At 43.1% G+C, this 19,062-nt stretch overlaps 1 long non-coding RNA gene across 1 annotated transcript; it reads right to left on the reverse strand.

Annotated features, from left to right (window-relative positions):
- Positions 1-11,559: 11,559 nt before the first annotated feature.
- Positions 11,560-18,684, reverse strand: LOC139032370 (uncharacterized). Its single transcript, XR_011484883.1, has 2 exons — positions 18,526-18,684; positions 11,560-11,768 (listed from the first exon to the last, which is right to left on the reverse strand). It is a non-coding gene; the product is annotated as an uncharacterized lncRNA (long non-coding RNA).
- Positions 18,685-19,062: the final 378 nt, after the last annotated feature.

The raw sequence follows: 19,062 nt of genomic DNA on the forward strand, positions 1-19,062 counted from the left end.
GGGAAAATAAATGCCTAAAATAACACTGAACTAAGTAACCAAGCTTTACAAGAATGTCAATTAAAAATGTTTGTGTGGGAATTCAAAAATTTATCCCACTATCAGCACCAACACCATGGGCTTCATCTTTTCCTCTATTTTAAGAGCAAGACATGGACAAAAATCCAAACAATTCTTATTCCAAAAATAAAAAGTAGCCAAAAAGAAGATGAAACACACTCCCTAGGGAGTTTTACATGGCAGGATAGAGGGATCAAGTATTTGAAGCACATATTTCTGTAGAACTTGGACAGATCAAGAAAGACAGCTAAAGAGAGCAATATTGTAAAGACAGGAAAGCCTGCAGAGTAAGATTATTTTCTAGGATAGGAGACTTAGAGGCTTCCCAGAATTTCTAAATGCTAGAGATTGGGTGAGGATAGAGGATGTTACAGAATAGGAGACCCTACAGACTGGGGGCTTCCCTGGTGGCTCAGTGGTAAAGAATCTGCCTGTGATGCAGGGGACCCGGGTTCGATCCCTAGGTCAGAAAGATCCCCTGGAGAAGGAAATGGCAACTCACTCCAGCGTTCTTGCCTGGAGAATCCCATGGACAGAGGAGCCTGGCAGGCTACAGTTCATGGGGTCACAAAGAGTCAGACACAACTTAGTGACTAAAGAAAACAGACTGTACTTACATTCCTTTGAACAACTGTGGGTGATACCAGTAAGAAGCTGATGTCCTCCTTGTTACTCTTTAAATGCAACATCGCTCCATGACTAGACTGAGTTAAGATTTCTGCAAGGGTTACCCAAAATACATACCCTTTCTCACTGTTGTCCCCTCTTTCTGCTCTCAATCTGCTTCTTCATCATGGCAGATATTGTCTGCCACACATCAAACAAAGAAATATGCAGTTTTGTCGGTGTCTGTAGTGATGTATTTTCTTTTGTTCCTGATATTAATTGATGTCTTCTTTTTATTTGAGGTAACTCTAAATAGAGATTGATACATTTTATCTGTCTTTTTAAAGAATAAGATTTTGTTCTGTGCTTTTTAAAAAATCTTCCTTATTTTTGCTGATTATGTATTTCAGTTGTTTCTGTTCTTTATTTTCCCTTCTAGGTATTTAGGTTTGATTTGCTCATTTTTCCCCCTATATTTTTAAAGCAGAAGTCCAGCTTATTTGACTAAGTTGCTATTGTTATGTCTTCAGGTTCACTAATCTTTTCTTTTGCAATCTCTATTTTGTTGTTCAGTTGTCAAGTCATGTCTGACTCTTGGCAACACCATGGACTGCAACGTGCCAGGCTTCCCTGTCCCTGAGAATCTAAACTGTCAATTCCACTGAGTGGATTTTTAGTTTCATGTTTCTGTTTTTTCCTAGAAATTCCTTTTGTTTCTCTTCTGATAGGTTTCTTTCTTTTATTTATGTACTCCTTTGAATTTCTGAGCATATTTGTGTTAGTTGTTTGAAAAGTCCTTGTCGGCTAACCCCATTATTTCCATCATTCCCGTGTCTATTTCTATTAGTTGATTCTTCTCCTGATTATGGGCTACATATTTCTGCTTCTTCACATATCTAGTAATCTCTAACTGGATGCTATAAATCATGTTTTATATTTTATGTGTTGGATTTTTTAAAGGTATTGGGAGTATTGGACTTTATTCTGGCAGACAGTTAAGTTCACTGTGGGTCAGTTGGATTCTGTCAAAGCTTGTCTTTAAACTTTATTAAGTATGTTTAGAGGAGCCCTTACTTTATCATTAGTTTAGCCTCACTATTAAGGCAAGACCTCTCTGGAGTTTCCACAGGAAGCCCTGGGTGCTCAGTGAGGACTGTCCTCTCCACGTGGTGGAACTCTGACACCTCCAGACTATGTTAAGGTCAGTGGTTTCCTGAATTATTCTTTCACTGACCTGTCTTTGTTTCAACCTATGCATGTGTAGTCTAATACTAAGATATGGATTTAAGGGGACTAGTATACAGACTTCTGGGTCTCTTTTGCCAAGCAGCTTACTCATTTCTGGCACATGGTTCCAGAAATTCTGACTTACTTAGCCTTCCCAAATTGTGTTCTCTGTTCGTTCCACTCAGAAAGACTACTGTGTTTTGTTTGGGATTATTTCCCTGTGATGACAGGAAGTGCCTTTAGGCAGGAAGTTAGAACAATCTTAGAGCTCACCATTTTGTTTTCTTTTTTTTTTCTCTTGGACCACAGTCCTGTACTATCTATTGTGCAATGTAAAGAAACTTTGGTCTCAGATTGTTTTTCTAGTTTTCTAATTGTCTATAGCCACCAAACTTTCCTTGGTTTGAGCAACAGAGAGCTCCAGAACAGTATCTAAACATCCATTGTGGCTCTGCCAACAAGGCTACATGTGGGAGACCTCCCAGATGAAATACAGGGTGAACATTCAGAGCTATTTTTATTGTCACCCTATTTCACCTGGAGAGCCTTTCTTGGCTAAAACTTCAGAATTCTTTGTACATTGGCTTTCATAGGTCTGAGAAACACTGGATTGCAGTTGCCTAAGAGCAAATAAAAGAAGTGAATTGAGGCCTCACTAATGAGTTCAAGTGTAGAGAAGGAAATAGCAGCCCACTCCAGGATTCTTGCCTGGAGAGTCCCATGGATGGAGGAGACTGACAGGCTGCAGGGCGTGGGGTGGAAAAGAATTGGACACACCTGAAACAACCGAGCACGTAGGCACCCTGCGCGTCCAGACTTTGTGTTTTCATAGACATAACAATGTGCATGTTTAAATATGTATTTAAAGTTATAATAAATGAGTTCCAAATTGGTATTTTTTTCTTGTTTAACATAAGTCCTTTTGACTGTCTGCTTACCTCAGGTTAATGCAGGAAGCCTGTTGGAAGCAAGTCTCTTCTCTAAGAATCTCATAGATTGGAGGCCATATGACTGATCTTCATTTCTGAAGCATCAAAGAGAATCAACACTGTGCATGGTCCCCTTGGTCTACTTAGACCAAGCAAAGTCTCAAGGGTCTATCTTAGAGCTGTGGCCTTAGCTCTTTCCTATAGCCTTGCTCCTGGACTATTGTCATGGGTCATCTCCACTCCAATTCAAACTCCTCATGCTTTTTGGTAATATTTCCTATAAAGTAAGTCCCCACATATGAAACTTCAAGTTGTGAACTTTCAAAATGCAAGCATGTGCTCCATCAATGTCAGGCGAGAGTGGAATTGCAGCTTGCCCTCCATCTCCTGTTGCTGACATCCCTTCACCCTTCCATCTCCCATCTCCTCTCCCTCCTCCTATCAGTAACTCTTCCCTGCTCACCTGAGGCCAGCCCCTACATCCCAGCCATTGGACTGTACTACTGTACTTTTCAAGATACTGTAGTGTAAAATTCAAAATGTTTTCTTTATCTTTTGTGTTTGTTTCACATGTGTTATTTGTGTGGAAAGTATTATAAACCTATTAGAGTACTCCATAGCTGATTATGCTAGTTGGACTAGTTAGGTAGGCTAACTTTGTTGGACTTAACTTGGACTTACAAATTAATGTACTCTCAGAAACAAATTTGCTTGTATGTAGGGAACTTACTGCAATTCGACTTTAGTTACATCATGCTGTCATTGAAAAACCTTTATAATTCCTCATTGCTACAAAGTTCTCCATAATTTGGCTACAATATTCTCTTATGATGTTTTGCACCATGATTTTCCTTTCCTGTGTTCTATCCAAGACATCTATTTCCGGCTCTTGGGTACAAACCATAATTTCACAGTTTTCTTCTTTCTCTCCCAGCTCGTACTTTCTTTCCTGTCTCTGGAATACTTTTCTTATCCAAAATATTTGAATGTAAAAGTATTACCTGGGCTTCCCCAGTGGCTCAGATGGTGAATCTGCTTAGAATGCGGGAGACCAGGTATGATCCCTGTGTTGGGAAGATCCCCTGGAGAAGGGAACGGCAACCCACTCCAGTATTCTTGCCTGAAGAATCCCAGGCAAGCCTGGCAGGGGGCTTTAGTCTGTGGGGGTCACAAAAAATCAGACACAACTGAACAACTAACACTTTCACTTTCAGAAGTATTACCTATCTTTAAAAGCCCAATTCTAACACAAACTCATTCGTGAAAACTTTAATATTCTTAAAAAAAATCTTCCTCTCCTGCCTCAAGTACTCAATCTAAGCCTCATTTATCATATACATCACTGTCTACCTCATATAAACACCGTGAGTGTAGAGTCTATATATCATTCCTTTTTGTGATCCTTACGCTTCTAATGGACTGAACTGCACAGAAGGATGCTCAGTGAATGTTTATTGAAAAGATGAATGACTACTTGGATGCTTTCACACGTCCCTCGTTGTTCCTTCCAGTTAATTTAAGATATATTAGTTTTAACTATTTGGAATTGCTAGAGATTCAAAAATAGTCACATATCAGTCACATAATACGATTCAGTCCAATACACTTTCTCCTCCATTTATTTGTGAACTACTCGTTAGCAAAGTGTGTCACACTAGTAAAAATCATAGGATACCTAAATCAGGGGCAAAGGACTTTACTAATTAAATTAAAATGTCAGAAATAATTGTTTGTGAGAACAGAATTGAGTATAAAACAGACATATATTTTTTAAAGAGCTTGTACTTGCAAGTGAACCGATGTCCACTCAAATCAAACTAGTTTAAGAACAAAAGGGAAGTATTGATAGAATATTGGAGAATCTCATTGTCTGAACACTGTGGCATTGGAGCCAGGGCAAATATGAAAACCTCAGCAGCAGAAGTCCTTCTAGACTCCTAGGCTGTCTTGGTTTAAATTCTAAATTCCCCAGTAGACTGAATCTGAATACCCTGGCCTGGACAAGGGGTCTGCCAATGCATTAGTTAAGTGAAAAATTTGCTTGGAGGCTTCCCTGATAGTTCAGTAGGTAAATAATCTGCCTGCGATGCAGGAGACCCCGGTTCGATTCCTGGGTCAGCAAGATCTGCTGGCAAAGGGATAGGCTACCCGCTCTAGTATTCTTGGGCTTCCCTTGAGGATCAGCTGGTAAAGAATCTGCCTGCAATGCAGGAGACCTGAGTTCATCCTCGCTGGGCTGGGAAGATCTCCTGGAGAAGGGAAAGGCTGCCCACTCAAGCATTCTGGCCTGGGGAATTCCATGGACTTGTATAGTCTGTGGGGACTCAAAAAAGTCAGACATGACTGAGTGACTTTCACTCACTTTGCTTGGAGGTGGGCCTTATAGCCCAGTGGGTACAGAAAGTCAGCAGGCATAGATACATGATTTTTAAAATAAAAACCACATCAATTCAAAGAAATGTGTATATACCATTCCTGGGGAGATGTTTATTCTGCTTTGGCTTCAGAAGAAAAACAATGAGAAGCTTCAAGCTAGTTCACCCCTATGGTGTCTTGATACCTTTAACATCTTCTTAGTTATTAGATCTCCATATGCAGTCAAGAACTTTCTTTTTTCTCCTCCAACCTAGCTCATGATTTCTAAAGTTGACCTGTAAGTGGCTAGTCTACTGTTTGCAATGTCTGAGGAGGTGAGAGATTAAGGAAGCAGAAGCACTGGCACAAATTGATAGTGGGCCCAGGAGAGCTCATCTCAGCTCTGTTTATAATCCCATTTAATTCATGTTTGTTCAGCATCCACTCTGTAACACTCTGCATGTGTGCTCAGTCGCTCAGACTCTTTGCAACACTACGGACTGTAGTTTGCCAGGCTCCTCTGAGCCTGGGATTCTCCATGTAATTCTCCAGGCAAGAATACTGGAGTGGGTTGCCATGCCCTCCTCCAGGGGATCTTCCCGGCCCGGGGATCAAACCCACATCTCTTACGTCTCCTGCATTGGCAGGTGGATTCTTTACCACTCACTTATGCCACGTGGAAGCCTGCAACATACTCTAGCACTTGACAATATGACAATCGTAACATTCAGCTTTGCTAGATATTTTGAAATTACGAAGGAACTTAAGGAATAGTCCTTACTGTCAAGAAAGTTATGATCTGATGAGGAAACAAAAAGCAACATACAGATGATATTAACCATATTAGGTTAGTGACTAACTACAAACATATCTCATCAGATGCAAGTGTTCATGTATATGTTATTTCACTGTAAGATGTTATGCAGACATGGGCCAAGAAAATCATTTATTGCATGGGATTATTTGTTATAGAAACTTGGCAGTAGCCAGATCAACAGAACCCTGCATTTCTGAGCCATTTGCCACAACTTGTGTTCTTGAGAGCTGACCTTGGCAGGAGATTTTAACTCTTCTCTTTTATTTTCATCCACTCCCTTAAACCCAGTAAGTTGAGTCTAAGGTTTGAAGGAGAGGCCAGCAAGCATTCCAAGTCTCTGCTCACAGTCTTTGAAGGGGAAATAAGGCACAAACATCAGGAGCAACCAGCTTGATGAGTTGAAAAGAGTCACGAACTGGGAACCAGAAAATTTTGGTTCTGGTCTTACTACTGACACTAATTTATTGTAATTCCCTGTTGGCACTAGTGGTTAAAAAAAAAAAACTTGCCTGCTGGTGCAGGAGACATGAGACATGAGTTCAGTCCCTGGGTTAGGAAGATCCCTTGGAGAAGGAAATGGCAACCCACTCCAGTAGTCTTGCCTGGAAAATCCCATGGACAGAGGAGCCTGGTGGGCTACAGTCCATAGTGTCGCAAAGAGCCGGACATGACGGAAGCAACTTAGCACTTCAACGACATCACAATTTTCTATAGTGTTTTGAGCAAGTCACTTAAATGTTTCTAACTCTAGCTGATGGGCATCTGTAAACCAAAATGGGCAAGAAAGGGTTTCAATTCAAGAAAAGCTTTCAGTTCAACAACATTTATTACAAGTCCCCAAGGAAATAGCCCTAAAATGCCTCCATTAAAGGCCTGTGGACAAAATTGAAAGCCTAACTTTGAATCGTGAACCCTCAGACAACGAGGAACAATTAATGATGAAGCATCTGTTCCCCTTTCCCAAGTCCTGGCCACATACCTGAGTAGACAGAGCACATACCTCCCTCCCTAATGCAGTGAAACTCTTTGAAAATGAGGTAAAGTAAAAAATCATTGGCTCTGGGCTTCCCAGGTGGCACTATTGGTAAAGAACTTGCCAGCCATCCCAGGAGATGAAAGAGACACAGGTTTGAACCCTGGGTCAGGAAGATCCCCTGGAGAAGAACCCACTCCAGTATTCTTGCCTGGAGAATCCCATGGACAGAGGAACCTGGCAGGCTACAGTCCATAGGGTCGCAGAGAGTCAGACACAGCTTGAAGCAACCTAGCATAAAACACGATCATGGCTCTGACTGAATTATTGTGAAAAACTGCCCTTTGCTACGGCATCATGAAGATTTCATGGGATGCTGTGTACAAAAGCTCACTGGCCAACCGGTCTGGCCTAGAAAGCGTTTCTCCCAGAAGTTCACTGTTGGAAGCTCTGGCTTTGACAGAGCGTCGCCCAGGGACAAACCCCCTGTCCTGAAACCCTCCTCCTCTTCCGCCTATGTGTACACTCTCCATTCTGGTGACTCAGTAGGTGAAACAGAAGGGTCAGCTCTGACTCACAGCAGCACTGTGAATATCCTGACCCCAGTGGGCTGCAGGGCCTGAGATGTTTATTTCATTTCCCTTTCATTCCATACTCAGCTGGGCTCTCAGAGGAGGAAAGGGAAGGAAAGTAGCCCACGCTGCTAATCAGCCCAGAAGCATTTACTGAGCACAGCCCAAGGACTGTGCAGTAGGAGGAAGCGAGAAGGAGAATCTCGAGTCCAGGGCTTCAGAGCTGCCTGGGGACTTTGCAAGGACCCCACTAGCCCTGGGAAAGAACAGCTGCTGCCAGACTGGAGGGTGCGGGGCTGGCGAGAGGCTGGGATGGGAAGTAGCCAGAAAGTGCCTAGGACCAAGGGGTCTCCGTGCATGGATGCATTTTTTGAAAATATTTATTCATTTGATTGCGCCAGGTCTTAGTTGTCTCACTCAGGATCTCCAATCTTCATTGCAGCACGCAAGATCTTTAGTTGTGGCATGCAAAGTCTGAGTTGTGGAATGGGATCTAGTTCCCTGACCAAGGACTGAACTCAGGCCCCCTCCATTGGGAGCATAGTCTTAGCCCTGGACCACCAGAGAAGTTCCTGCATATGCAAACACGTCCCAAGAATGGCTGACTTTTCTCCAACTTTGAATGATCCGGAGGGTATAGATGAATGTCCTGAGGCAGGGCAGTGGAAATCCTGGGTGGCAGCTGTGAGCCCTTTCTGCTCTGTTCCAGCTCCCATCCCAGGAATAACCTAGAAATGCCAAACTTGGGAAAGCATTGTTTTGTATGTGGAGGTTGGGCCAGCTGCCTCTCCTCAAAGCACTCGGGGAGTGCTAATCCATAAAGAAAGGGAAGGAAGGGATTTCCCCGGTGGTCCAGCAGTTAAGATTCCAGACTCCCAATGCAGGAGGCCTGGGTTTGATCCCTGGTCAGGGACTGAGATCCCATATGCCACAACTAAGAGTTCGAATGCTGCAGCTAAAGATCCCATATGCCTCAGCCAAATAAATAAGTATTGAAAGAAAAAGAAGGGGAAGGAAGATCCTCCAAGCCCAGTCCCCTGGGAACAACACAGACAAAGAAGTTTGTGGGGCTGAGCACCCCAGGGTGCCTCCACACCCACTATCTGCAGTGAGTTTCCAGCCCAAGTCCAAGGCGGAAATAATAACAGCTGCTACCAATTTTGGACCACCTCCCAGGGGCCAGACACTATGCTAAATGCCTAAGTTACATTATCTCATTTAACCATCACTCAGTCCCCCCTACCCCAGGAAGCTATTATCAGTACTTAATAATAATGAAAATAAAGGCTCAGAGGGGTTAAGTCACTTTACTGAGTTTACACGGATAACAGCAGGAAGAGGGCAGGTGCTGATTAGGGTTTTTCTGACTTCAAATTCTTTGTCACTCCAAGTGATCCCACTTGGCAAAAAAGAGGCTGGAAACTCTAGGAGGAGGGTGGAGAAGGGAAGAGGATGATGGTGGAAGCAGACAGAAGGAGAAGGAACTGGTGCTCTGGGTTCAACATGGTTAAGAGCCTCGGGCTTGGTTTTCTGGAGGTGGCATTAGGGTCAGTGCCCAGCACAAAGTGATGGGGAATGCCTGTGGACAAGTCTCAGCACGGAGGTTCTCCAGGAGTGAAGGGCCACCAGCAGGCCCCGTGAGAGCTTGTGCTTCAGGGCTGCATGGAGGGCCCCTCGCTTGTCTGGACAGAATTGAGGCACTGATCATGCGCCCCTATACTGTGAATGACAGTGACCAACAGGGTCAGGGCTAGGTCCAACTCAACTGCAGGGGCCTGTGCAACAGCCATGGGCACACACCGGGGGGGCTGGCCTTCCAGCGCGTGCTCCTGGTATTTCTGGACCCAGCCTCCCTCAAGCTCCTTAAGGAAACTGCCAAGAGCAGACTCCCCTGGTGGTCCAGTAGGTAGGACTTTGCCTTCCAATTCCAGAGGATGCAGGTTCCATCCCTGGCTAAGATCCCAAATGCCTTGGGGCCAAAAGTCCAGAACAGAAACAACAGAAGCAATATTGTAACAAATTCAATAAAGACTTTAAAAATGATCCACATCAAAAAAAATCTTTATTAAAAAAAACTGCAAAAGAAAGATAAGGCTGGGTAGGGAACTCTACTGCTTTGATATGCAGTCTTTTTTTTTTTTTTTTTTTGATATGCAGTCTTCAGAACTGTCATTAAGAAATGAAACCTTCTGGGGGACTTCTCCGGCAGTCCAGTGGTTAAGACTCCCTGCTTCAAGTGCAGGGAGCATGGGTTTGATCCCTGGTCAGGGAACTAAAATCCCACATGTTGCATGATAAGGCAGAATATGTCTGCAATGCAGGAGACGCAGGAGACTGGAGCTCAATCCCTGGGTTGCGAAGATCCCCTGGAGGAGGAAATGAAAACCCACTCCAGTATCCTTGCCTGGAAAATCCCATGGACAGAGGAGCCAGGAAGGCTTCAGTCCATGGGGTCACAAAGAGTCAGACATGACTGAAGCAACTGAGCAAGGCCAAGAAAAAAAAAGCAAAAAAAATGGAATCTTTTCACTGTTTTCAATGCTATCAAGCCTTGTCAGGCGGGAGTGCAACCAAAGGCAAAATCAAGGACACCCACTCCTTCATTCATACTCATTGTACAAAGAAACTTGAGCCTCTGCTTCCATGAAGCACACAAGTTTGCACTTAAACAGCTTTATTGAGATTCATTCCCAGCTGGCTCAATGGGTAAAGAATCGGCCTGCAATGTAGAAGACATAAGAGATCATAGTTCCATGTAAATCCATGGCTAATTCATTTCAATGTATAACAAAAACTACTGTAATGATGTAAAGTAATTAGCCTCCAACTAATAAAAATAAATGGAAAAAAAAAAAGAAAAAAAAAAAAAAGAATGGTTGAACAAACTAGAATACCTAAACAATAAAAAATCATATGACTTCAAAAAAAAAAAAAAAAAGAGAGATCATAGTTCCCTAACCAAGGATCAAACTCTTCTGCAGTGAAGCACGGAGTCTTAAATACTGGACGGCTGGGGAAGTCCCTTGACTGGCTTTCTTAATTGCAGATATTAAAGACAAAAATATTCACATTGGTTGTTAAAGAATGGTAAGGCAGACTTTGTTTGGAGGAACTATCACAATAGATTATAAGAATTATTGCAATGGGATTTTGCAGTAAGGGAGAGACTGGGCTCAACTCTGAATACAAGAAGAAAAAGTGGTAATTTATAGCCAAAGAGCAGGACTAGGGGTAGGGGGCCGGGGTGTCAGTGAATGGAAAATTACTAAGAGAAAACATCAGGGGGAAGGGGAGATTTTCATTAAATCATCCTAAAAGGATTCTTGCTGAAGGCTATCTGTTGCTGCTGCTGCTAAGTCACTTTTAGTCATGTCCGACTCCGTGCGACCCCATAGATGGCAGCCCACCAGGCTCCCCTGTCCCTGGGATTCTCTAGGCAAGAACACTGGAGTGGGTTGCCATTTCCTTCTCCAATGCATGAAAGTGAAAAATGAAAGTGAAGTCGCTCAGTTGTGTCTGACTCTTAGCGACACCATGGACCGCAGCCCACCAGGTGCATTCGTCCATGGGCTTTCCCAGGCAAGCGTACTGGAATGGGGTGCCATTGCCTTCTCCAGAAGGCTGCCTAGGGTGATCATATATTAAGGATGGGGGATTCCAGCTAAACTGACTCAGCAACACTCATGCTAAAATTGGGCTCTTGAGAACATGGCCAAGGACCAGGACTAGTTGAGAAAGAGCTCAGAGGAGACTGATTAAAGTGTGGTCAAGAAGTGAATCTTTGAGGATTTCCCTGGTGGTCCAGTGGTTAAGAATCTGTCTTGTGATGCAGGGAACGCCGGTTTGATCCCTGGTTAGGGAACAAATGTCCCACATGCCTCGTAGCATATAAGCCTGCATGCAGTCAGTAACTGCTGAAACATGTCAGTGATGACACAACAAAGGTCCCACATGCCACAACTAAGACCCGAGGCAGCCAAATAAGTAAACAATTAAAAAATAACAAAACAGGAGACAACCTTTGTCAGTCCTGTGGGGATACATGGAGCTCCCACTGTGATAAGCTATGTGCTTTATTAAGAAACAAGCTTTTTAAAAGTGAGATCGCTGTGGCTTGGCATTGGATTAATAAAACTCCTGAGGCTCTGAAGGAATTCCACCATCAGGGAGAGTCCAGGGTGCAGCCACTGAAGGAATCCTCATTTGACACAACCATCCTCTGGCTGAGTCTAGGCAGAGTAAGAGATAGAAGAGGATGAGTCTAATTTCTGTGAACTGTAACTTATAAAAGCAAGAGAATTTGATTATGGAGATCAGCTTCTTTGAACTTTGACTTGGCGAGGAAATTCAGTCTTTGAACTTTAAATTCTCCCTGGGAATTCGATAAAGAGGGGCATTTATATTCAAATCTGAGGCAATCCTAAATTGTTGACATTTTATTATTAAATTGTCTTTATATAACTTGTAATTGGAAGGTTTTAGTGGGTCATTTAATTTTATTAAAGAACCTCTGATATTCTTTGTTAGAAAATATGCTCAGATATAATTTGGGATGGGAAATTGAGTCATCTGTCAACCAGAGGTACGGAGGAGTCTTGTGCTTGTACAACTAGAGGATTGTTCTGATCCATTTCAGAGCTTTTGAGGATAAACTAAACTGCCCAGAAGTCCCAGTAAGGTTCTCAAAGAAGCCATAGCTGGTCCCTGGGAAGAAGAGACTGAAGCGAGGAAGCACCACTGACCTAATTTAGTGCTGATTCCCAGTCTTGATGGGGAGGACCCTATTCTTGGTTGACTCTTAGCTTAATGGTTAAGATCCATGGTTAAACATCTAGCGTTAATGGAGAGAATCTACTTGTCCCCATTCCTTTTATTGCAATACAGAGCTGTTCATTTTATTTTTATTGGAGTAGATGAACTCCTTATGGCCAAATTCAGACTTAAATTGAAGAAAGTAGCGAAAACATCTAGATCATTCAGGTATCACCTAAATCAAATATCTTACGATTATACAATGGAAGTGACAAATAGATTCAAGGAGTTAGATCTGATAGACAGAGTGCCTGAAGAACTATGGATGGAGGTTTGTGACACTGTACAGGAGACAGGGATCAAGACCATCCCCAAGAAAAAAAAAATGCAAAAAGGCAAAATGGTTGCCTGAAGAGGACTTACAAATAGCTGGGAAAAGAAGAGATGCAAAAGGCAAAGGAGAAAAGGAAAGATATGCCCATTTGAATGCAGATTTCCAAAGAATAGCAAGGAGAGATAAGAAAGCCTTCCTCCTTGATCAGTGCAAAGAAATAGAGGAAAACAATAGAACAGGAAAGACTAGAGATCTCCTCAAGAAAATTAGAGATACCCAGGGAACATTTCATGCAAAGATGGGCTCAATAAAGGACAGAAATGGTATGAACCTAACAGAAGCAGAAGATATTAAGAAGAGATGACAAGAATACACAGAACTGTACAAAAAAGATCTTCATGACCCAGATAACCATGATGGTGCGATCACTCACCTAGAGCCAGACATCCTGGAGTGCAAAGTCAAGTGGGCCTTAGGAAGCATCACTCTGAACAAAACCAGCAGATGTGATGGAATTCCAGTTGAGCTATTTTAAGTCCCAAAAGATGATGCTGTGAAAGTGCTGCACTCAGTAGGGCAGCAAATTTGGAAAACTCAGCAGTGGCCACAGGACTGCAAAAGGTCAGTTTTCATTCCAATCCCTAAGAAAAGCAACGCCAAAGAATGCTCAAATTACCGCACAACTGCACTCATCTTACACACTAGTAAAGTAATGCTCAAAATTCTCCAAGCCAGGCTTCAGCAATACATGAATCGTGAACTTCCAGATGTTCAAGCTGGATTTGGAAAAGTCAGAGGAACCAGAGATCAAATTGCCAACATCTGCTGGATCATTGAAAAAACAAGAAAGTTCCAGAAAAACATCTGCTTTATTGACTATGCCAAAGCCTTTGACTGTGTGGATCACAACAAACTGTGGAAAATTCTTAAAGAGATGAGAATACCAGACTACCTGACCTGCCTCTTGAGAAATCTGTATGCAGGTCAGGAAGAAACAGTTAGAACTGGACATGGAACAACAGACTGGTTCCAAATAGGGAACCTAAGTGTCCATCAACAGATGAACGGATAAAGAAGGTGTGATACATATACAAAATGGATTATTACTCAGTGATAAACAAGGAGCAATGTTGGGCCATTTGTAGAGACATGAATGGACCTAGGATCTGTCATACACAGTAAAGTAATTCAGAGAGAGAAAAACAAATACCGCATATTAACACATATAAGTGTAATGTAGAAAAATGGTACCGATTTGCAGGGTACCATTCATTCAAAAAATGAACCTATTTGCAGGGCAAAAGTTGAGTCACGGACCTATAGAACAGATACGTGGTCATGGGGATGGGGGGTAAATTGGAAAATTGGGATTGATGTTCGTGCACTGCCATGTGTAAGAGAACCTACCTATAGCACTGAGAGCTCAGCTCAGGGCTCTGTGACGACCTAGAGGGGTGGGATGGGAAGGGGGTGGGAGGGAGATCCAAGAAGGAGGGCATATATGTGTGCATACACCTGATTCCCTTCAATGTATAGCAGAAACTAGCACAACATTGTAGAGCAATTATACTCCAATAAAAAAATATTTGAATTAATGTGACCTCTTCAGGGCCCCACACGCTATGGTGACCCTAATTACAGGTGTGGGCACACAGCTATAAGGATGATTAGTGATGGCATAGATTAGGCAGCCTCCTCAACATAGTTTCTGGATTCTCTGTACCTCCTATAGCATCACATTTACTGCACCCTCTTTTACTTTCTCAATGACCATATTCCCTACCGAGACTGTAAGTTTCATGAAGACAAGGACGTATCTATCTTGTTCATGGCCCTGTTCCTAGCACAGTGAAAAGCATGACTGGTTCTCTTGAAATATTTGTTGAATAAATAAGAAAACTATATTACATGAGTAATATGGTAAAATGGTGGTGGTGGGGGAACGTTATATTTGGAAATAAGTAATTCAAAATGGACCAGATTGTGATTTTTTAAATTCTGCAAGATTTTCAAGTGGAAAAGGGAATTTGTTTACTTGGGTTGCTCAATGAGCAGAATTAGCATGGTAGGGACTAGAGTACTGGACTGGTAGTCAGAACCCTGAGTTCTGAACACTGGGATTGAAAAAATAAGTAAAAGGATAGAGAATGGTAGAAGCTAAATTTCTCATAGTTGGAGTAAGAAGTTACAGATAAGGGGAAAAGAATAAAATGAACCATGTAGTTCTGGACTAGAGTCTGTGACATCAGTGGGAACTCTTATTTAACTTAACTTAGGAACTGGTGAGTAATAGGAGAAATAACATAGACTTGTATGGATACACAGTTTAATATATTACTATATACCTTTACTCTCTAGCTCAGACTGTAAAGAATCTGCCTGCAATGTAGGAGACCTGGATTCAATCCCTGGGTGGAGAAGATCACCCAGAGAAGGGAATGGTTACCCACTCCTGTTTTCTTGCCTGGAGAATTCCATGGACAGAGGAGCCTGATGGGCTACAGTCCATGGACTGGCAAAGAGTTGGACACAACTGAATGACTTAATTTTTTTTTCTTTTTTACTTTCTAGCACTGACAGGGCCTAAAGGCAATGACATTCCAATTTCAAAACAATGAGCAGATTAGAGCAAATGCTGGTTTACCATTCTCTAATAAAAGGATTCAGGGATCCTTGTTGAGATGACTGACTTGACATAAAAAACAATGAAATGATACCATGTGAAGCAACATGGATGGATGCAGAGATTATCATACTAAGCGAAGTAAGTCAGAAAGAGAAAGACAAATATCATATGATATCACTTATATGTGGGATCTAAAATACAACACAAATGAACATACTATTAAACAGAAACAGACTCACAAACACAGAGAACAGTCTTGTGGTTGCCAAGGAGGGTGGAGGTGGGATAGGGATGGATTGAGAGTTTGAGATTAGCAGATACAAACTCATATATATAAGGTGGACAAACAACAAAGTTTTATTATATAGCACAGGAAACTATATTTGATATCCTGTGATAAACCATAATGGAAAAGAATATGAATGGAAGAAAATATGAAAAGAATATGTACATATATATACATATATATAGCATACTAATTCACTTGTACATATATATGCATATAAACATACATGCATACATATGTATGTATGTATATATACATATATATATATATATGTGTGTGTACAAGTGAATTACTATGCTGTACGGCAGAAGGACTGATGCTGAAGCTGAAACTCCAGCATTTTGGTCACCTGATGCGAACAAGTAACTCATTGGAAAAAGTCCCTGCTGCTGGGAAGGGTCTCTGATTGAGGGCAGAAGGAGAAAGGGGCATCAAGAGGATGAGATGGTTGGATAGCATCACCAATACAAAGGACATGAACTTGGGCAAACTTTGGGAGATGGTGAAGGAAAAGGGAAGCCTGGCGTGCTGCAGCCCTTAGGGTCGAAAAGAGTCGGACACAACTGGGCGATTGGGCAACAGCAGCAGGAGCAGCAGCAGAAATTAACAGGAGGCTGTAAGTCAACTCTACTTCAATATGTTTTTTAAAAAATCATACCTACCCTTCCTACATTAAAAGTTTGGCAAAGATCAAACAAGAGAATGTTTGAAGTTCAAAAGTATGAAGTGCTCTACAAATAGATTAAGTCTCTGCTCTGTTGAGAAAAAGGAAATCTTGAAGGCCCACATCTGATGCCTGGGCCAAGATTCTGTCAATCTAAAACAAGGGTATTTTTCCTCAAATCCCCCTAGACATCTCAGAGATAGTTTGCACTTCTCTCTGTCTCCCTGCCTGGTGATAACAGGGCTGTTAATTTGTTTTTTTAGTTGTGGTGATTTCACTTGCTACATAAATGTCAAGTTCCACTTGGGTAGAAGTTAATACATAATGTCTTCCCTTCCCTCATGAGCACAATCCTGTTAAATTATCCCTTTATGGGCGCATTGATTTTTTTTTTTTTTTTTTTTGCTTTTCAGTTTTAAGTGCTAAAAATAGCATACTCTACCCCACTGCTTTACTGCTTTCAAGGCAATGAGAATGTGCCTGCCATGGTGGGAATTTAACAAATCGTAGTGAAGTTGACTGTTCTTCAAGACAGCAACAGCACCGCCAAATGGGCATTTATCAAGGGCAGCCTGACAATCCCAAATAACCATACATTTGCAGCCTTTCATTCACAATTCCCTGTAACCATCATGCAAGCTAAATGGAAACACAAGATAGGTTTTATTATTCCTATTACACTGAGATGGGAAACTATGGTACAAAACAATTAAATGCCTTTATAAAGTGCCTTGGGTTTCCCTGGCAGCTCAATTGTAAAGAATCCACCTATAATGCAGGAGACCCGGGTTCAGTGTCTGGGCCAAGAAGATCCCCTGGAGAAGGAAATGGCAACCCACTCCAGTCTATTTGCCTGGAGAATCCCATGGACAGAAGAGCCTGGTGGGCTACAGTCCATGGAGTTGCAAAAGACTTGAACCTGACTTTGAGACTAAACAACAACAATACAGCACCTTGATCCTATCAGGGCTGGACTTAAACCTACAAATCTGGCTTCCTCTTGGCCCAGTACTCTTACTCCTATATCTTCAGACACTTTTCGATGACTCTGCCTTTCCCATCGGTTGACTGTATTCCCAACCCACTCTTAGGATCATGGCATGCAGACTTTTCAATCCTGACCAGTCTTGCTAGGAAAGGCTTTTTCATGGCACCTTCTCAGACAACCCAAGGGAGCCCCAAGCAAAGAAAGTGTCTCAGAACAAGAGGATGTAACCTGGAGAGCAGGCGTGTCTCTGTTGTGAAATTTCAGTGTTTGGTTCTTGCAGCTGATTGGAATACTGGGCAAGAGACACCAGTGAGGGGCTTAAAGTCTCCCTGAGACAGGAGGAAGCTGAGTTAGAGCTGCGCCCTCCAAGTGTAGACAGTGACTTTCAACTCAAAAGCACTTTCACACTGTCACCTGATTTGGTCTTGGTAAAAACTCAGTGAGATGTGTCAGATGGGAGTGGGGGCGGGGCTGAGTGGGAGGAGGGGGACTCTCTCCACTTTACAGCTAATCAGCTGAGGTTAAATGATATTCATGGTCATGCAGCTAGATAGAGATACTCATGAACATTGGCCTTTGGAAAACAACACTAGAAGAAGGTATTTTGCTCATAAATAAATCTCAAGGATTGACTCACATTTACAGGGATTTATTTGGAAAGGCTCTTTTTGGTCTCCCAGAAATAATACCACAGAGGTAAACACTGCCCATTATTCTCTCTCTCTGCAAAAGGCTGACTCTGCACTATTTTTTTTTAAACTTTTTGTTTTATGTTGGAGGATAGCTGATTAACAATGTTGTGACTGGACAGGAGCAAAGGGACTTAGTCATACCTACACATGTATCTGGGGCTTCCCTGGTAGCTCAGACAATAAAGAATGTACTTGCAATATAGGAGATCAGGGTGCGATCCCTGGGTTGGGAAGATCCCCTGAAGAAGGGAATGGCTACTCATTCCAGGCTTCTTGCCTGGAGAGTTCCGTGGGCAGAGGAGCCTGGTGGACTAGTCCACGGGGTCTTTAAGAGTCAGACATGGCTGAGTGAGTGGGCACAGCGCAGCATACGTGGATCTATTCTCCCCCAAACTCCCCTCCCATCCCGGCCGCCACTGATCCTGCAGTATACAGGGTAGGTTCACTCACACTTTTCCTGCCAAGGCCAGGGAGGCCCCCTTTCCCTAGACCTGGCTTTTCCACGCTGGGAGTGTTTGTTCTTAGCTTTTGAACCAGTGAGACTTCCCCAGGCCAGAGGTAGCGGGACGTTCCCAGAAAGCCCTCTTGTACAAGAGCCCCCACTGTTTGCCCCTCCCTCTGCACCTCAATGCAGGGATCCTCACCTGCTCCAGCACCCCTTCATCACCAGCGCGGCAGCCTGCCAGTCCACACCTCCCGCCTTCTTAGCAAGCAGCTGCTCCCTCCACACACGTTAGGTCCAGGGCCAGGCCAATAAAATGCAGGTCTCCGGGGAGGGGAAGCTGGAGACGCTCTTCTGAGAGGCTGTGAGACCGGCAGGGTGGCCCCACTGAACCCTGTTCCCCTCCCACTGCGGGGCGGTCGCGGGGTGGGGTGGTGCGGGGGTGGCGGGAACCTCAGCACTGCTAGTTGAAACAGGATTCCCCCTCCCCTCCCAGCAGCCAGGCTTTAAATAGGATTAATGAGCGAGAACATGCTAAACACCGCTCTGTGAGGTTCCAGAGCCGGCAGCCGGCTACTTCCTCGCAAGCTGCCATTTTGGACTCATTCCCTGGGCTGCCCTCCTAACTTCCAGCGACTTCTTTCCCACTGGGCATCACAGCTCCCTGCTCAGAACCTCGCTTCACGGAGCTCGAGGACAGATGAGTGTCGTCCACCCACTGCTTGTGCCAGGAAGTGCC

Source organism: Odocoileus virginianus, chromosome 31, assembly GCF_023699985.2.
Source record: "Odocoileus virginianus isolate 20LAN1187 ecotype Illinois chromosome 31, Ovbor_1.2, whole genome shotgun sequence".
In the NCBI taxonomy this organism is placed as follows: domain Eukaryota; kingdom Metazoa; phylum Chordata; class Mammalia; order Artiodactyla; family Cervidae; genus Odocoileus; species Odocoileus virginianus.